Consider the following 5,459-nt stretch of genomic DNA (forward strand, 5'->3'; position numbering starts at 1 on the left):
TATATATATATTCATATGCATACATAAATATATATACATATTATTCATATACATACATTTAAACATATTTGTAGCCCTCTTGCGGCCTGAAGCGGCTGCAAGAGGGCTACCACCAACACTTTGTCTAAATAGGATTACCTATTTTCTTTAATTGATTTCATATATTTTCTGAAAACTCTAATCTCAACGCTTTGATTTTTCGTTATTCGCTCTTTTCGTAAGACTTTATTTTATGCACCTTCTCGTTAGGGCATATTTATTTAAAAATATTTTTTGCAACGCCGTTCTACAATGCTTTTTATTTCGATTGTAATTCTCTGTATATATCTTTATGCAGCTATACTTTTATACAGCTATACTTTTATACATCTACACTTTTATAACTTAATCTCATTCGTCTATTTACATATGTATATAAATTTTTTATATATTTATCTATTCATAGATCTTTAATATGTTTTAATATTTGAATGTTTGATATACTTGTATATTTAAAAACTGATAGACATCGATCCATGGTGCAATATATGTTTATATAAATTGTTGAACCTATTTGAACTCTGCTTAACATTTTTATATCTTGCGTCTGTAGCTCTTATGTGAGCACTTCAAACTACTGCATTTAAAATACATAAAAGAAATTTTACTATATACATATATATATGTGCGTGTGTGTATGTGTGTATGTATGTGTGTGTGCGTGTGTGTGTGTATGTATATATATATATTCACGTATATATATATATATATATATATATATATATATATATATATATATATATATATATATATATACATACCTATTCATGTGTGTGTATATATATATTTATACATGTATGTATATGTATATAGATATATTTCTCTGTGCGTAAATATACACAGGCGTGCATGCACGTACACACAAGCACACACAGGCACGCACGCACACACACACACACACACACAAGTAGACACAGAAAAGAGTCATATACCTTTGACGTGACTAACGGAATAAATAAGAAAATGAAGTCAAGCAAAACGCACACACACATAAACAACACACTAGTGTTCCATTAATGGAATCCACTAGCGGTTTCTGTTGTTCATTATTGCCTTTTCTTTTGTACATCTTTGAACACAAACAAGCAATTAGGAGTCGAAATGTGTTTTGCATGTGGGTATTCTCTTAACAGTCTAGTATTTGTGTGTAATGAGGGCGTAGTTGAACAATAATAGCCAGGTACGTAACAGTTCATACACAACGATTTCTATGGAGACAATTACAAACATACATTTACTAAGCAAAGAGAAACTATTCAACATGCACATTTGTGTATATTTATATTTCTCTATATCTATGCATTTGAATCTTTCACCTTATTAGTTTGGGAGTTTGCAAAGACGAAACTTGAGTGAGTAATCAAAATATTCACTTATAACTGTGTGTGTGTGTGTGTGTGTGTGTGTGTGTAAACTTACATACACACATATGTGTATGTATATATATATATATATATATATATATATATATACATACATATATACTTAGGTAAATTGTCACCATTTTATACTTCTAAATTCGCACATGCGCATATATTCACCTCCACACACGGCCTAACATTCAACACGGAGGCCTACATGAAGTACCTGGAGTAGATAGCGCTACCTTGTGTCAAGAGGGTGGCTGCTGGAAGGCCCAATGTCTGGCAACAAGACTCTGCACTACGCCACACAAGCAACAAAACTCCTTGTAACACCAAAGATGAACTGAAGGCAAGGATTATGCCCGCATTCACCATCTTAAACAAAGTGATCGTCCAGAAGAAGTGCAGGAGATTTCGTAGTCGCCTGGAGGCTGTGGTTGAAGCCAATGCCATGCACGAAACTGTCGGCATTTGAAACACTTAAGTAAGTTTTCAAGTAATAAATATATGTGAATAAAAACAAATATTTAGAACTTAAATTTATTTAGATGTTTAAAATTACAACAAATATACAAACTACTGCTGTTAACCATCGAATTATGTGTGACTTCTTTCGTTTCATGTACTTTGAAACCTTCCTCGGGTATAATACAGTTATGTATGTATGTTTACACATATGTACTAGAACTCATACAGACATATAAACCTCTAAAGACGAAGACATTACATAAAATGTAAAATAAAATATGGTTTTCCGTCGACATCGACAGTGATAGAGTAGAAGTTCGGTTACGTGTAAGTACCTAGGTAACGCATGGCAGGTATGTCTTTGCATGTCGAGATGCATAAAGCAAATAGGAAATGAAGGAAAAAGAGATGATTAGGTGCCGTGCATAGATTGTTGTTCCTAAAGCATAAAGAGCACAAGTGTGATATGGATGTATATATGTGTGTGTATGTGCATATATATATATATATATATATATATATGTTAAGTACAATCGGTGTATGTGTAAGTGAGTGAAAAAAGGCATGAATTACAAGAGGGCCCCTCTGAAAAACCAGTAATGAAACGGGGATTTGATATAAAATAATTATTGTGATGTTTACCGTATAGTCAGCTGAGAATGTATATAGGCTGGTGGATATGATCAAAGCAAGGCTCCCAAAGGCAAAGAGATGAAAGTGGATAGAAGAGAAGGGTAAAGGTGGTGTGTTAGTGTAACACTGGAAATCCGAAAATAAAGGCAAGACATTTGAATGGTTCCAGTGTTACTTTTAAAACATGTACTGTATCGACCAGTGAGTAACTTGAAGAAATCTGGGATGAATTTCCTTTAGTGGGGGCATGAAGAAATCAACTCCAACTTAGAATTGAACAAATGAAGAAGTTATGTAGTGAAACTGAATTTTGTCGGATACGCAATGGATGCACTTGTCGACGTTGATACAGGCATGATGTATATGTATGTTGAGTACATCAGCCTTTAAAATTATTCTCGGGGATACAGATGTAGCATTTTGTATTATTGCATATTTACGCAGCTTACAATAATTTACTTTATAGAGGGCGAGTACTTCTGTTAAACTAATTGCATTGGGGTAGGGAACTATCTGTATAGCGGAGGGAATTTAGTCCGTGTTAATCCAAGCTAGTGAAAAGCAAAATTATCCAAAATTATCCATATCAAATATTTGATAGAACCTACTTGAGAAGACATTACTAATAAAATTTAGAAAGGATGGCGATATATTTGACCTGACGTTGAAGTAAAAAAGTGCGTCATAACATATAATTTTCCTTCATTAGCAGTTCTATGTGATGGTCTGAACTCGATGCTATCGGAGACACCGCTGCTATTTAAAGCCTCTATGTAAAATACGATAGCACAATTAAACTTCCCTTCTATAAATGCATAGCAATCACTGCTTCGCACATTATTTTGTATTTGTATTTGTAGGAGGGAAAAATATAAGAATTAGTTTGTTTTTCCTTTTTGTTTTTGCATCCCTTGTTCTAACCAAGTCAAAAAATTAAATACATTTAGTATTAAATATTTCATATTTATCCCGTATCCTTTAAACAACCCATTATTTCTGTATCTTGTACCTTATCAGTATGGCGTAATAAAACGTCACAAATGATATTCATATATACATACACACACACACATATATATATATATATACATGCATACATGCGTACATACATACATATCGACATACATACACCACCGGATATATTATAGTTTAGAGAATCAAGTTTCTCTAAACTATCATATTGTGGGATTTCTACTGCTATAAATTGGTTATTGGGGTGAAGGAATGCACTAAACATACATTTTCGATTGTGGTGTGGGACCAGGTAGATAATGGTATCTAGACACAAACAGTATACTTAGTTTCTTATATTTGTACGTTGGTGGGATGTGTCTTATCATAGCTGTAAACTTCTTAATTATATCGGTAACTACCGTCATGTTCTACGGGGAATTAAACCAGATAACCTACCAATTCCTGATTATGATATGGAATAGGAATAAGTGCCTCTTGTACACTATCTCCTCGCTTAAAATGTTTCTTGCCATCCCCTCGTACAATATCCGGCAACGCATTTAATGATCTCACGAAATTCTTAAACGTGGCTGCGAAGAGATCGGTATATACGTATAGTTTCTTGCTTCGGCTTCCTTTGTAGTTTTTGCTTGTATCTAAATGCAATGTTGTGTCTAAAGCGTCTTGGATATTCTTATTACTATTTTTCGAAATCAATTCAGGGCATTTCTGTATATGTAGTAAATGATTGCGAATCCATTAGTCAGTATAGTCCACAGCTATGATAGATATGCTTTCTAAGGCAGTTATGACGGAAAGACCTGTTTCGTCATATCTGCCCCCATGAAGCTAGAACATAATGGTCAGTTCCCTTTCACCCTAGTAGGAATCGAGATGGTATGAAAACAACTTTCTGGTGTTCGTTACTGTCAATGTCTTTAAATCGTTAATGGTAGTAGTCCACAGCTTTTAGAAAAGTGATTTAGAGATAAATAAAAACCCACTATAACTGAATCTGTTGCATAAGATGGTATGTTTCTTTTACAATGAAAACAACAAATGACTGTGGCTCTTCAGCTCTATTAGACATGCTTCATATTACGCCAATTTAATTTTAAAGTTGCTTTTATCAAGAATGCTAACTTGTCCTAACTCACTTTCAGAGGGGTTTATTAACCTGCATTTAGAGCAGAAGAAATTGGCATTGAGAACCAAAAGAGGAATATAGGGTTAACAATTGGTGAGGTGATCCACGCAGAATTTTTTTTTTTTTTTCATTGAGCCTCTAGATAGCCATGCTAGAATTAGATGCCCAATCTACGTAGATTAACACCAAACTGTCCAATAAAGGAAGTACACATTAGACAATGAAGTCCTAGTTATTGCTAAGAGATGTAGTGGTCACAACTTCAATGCCTTCGAAAACAGCTCTGCTTAATCAGGATGTCTCGGAGTTAAGCATTAACAACAATAATAACAATGAAAAACAAACAAAACAACATTCAAAATATTTAGAACATCTATCTCTCTCCACTTCCACCACCACATCATCAGTCACAGCAGCAGCAACAAGTAAAGAGACAACAACAATAACAAGCGGAAATCTCTTGTATATACTTTTTACCTAAGCTTTGAAATAAAGATTTTCTTTATATTTTATTTTTAAGTCGTAGCAGAATTTCCTTTATTTCTTCCGTCAGCCCCTAAAACTGGTTCCACAACCAATAAATGTGGAATGTTTGCCAAAAAGTAAATAAATAAACATAAACACAGACTCCTTCCCTTCCCGCCACTCCTACATTAGTCACAGATGTATCGTTGTTGTTGTTTGTTTGCTTTAAGTCTGTTCTTTCCTTCTCTTCTGCTTCACCTACAATCTGTCATCACATAGGAGCACACACACACACACATAAATACATATTACGTATGTGGGTGTGTACAAACGTATACATACATACATACATACATACATACATACATACATGTATATACATATATATA

Source organism: Octopus bimaculoides, chromosome 11 (assembly GCF_001194135.2).
Source record: "Octopus bimaculoides isolate UCB-OBI-ISO-001 chromosome 11, ASM119413v2, whole genome shotgun sequence".
NCBI lineage: Eukaryota > Metazoa > Mollusca > Cephalopoda > Octopoda > Octopodidae > Octopus > Octopus bimaculoides.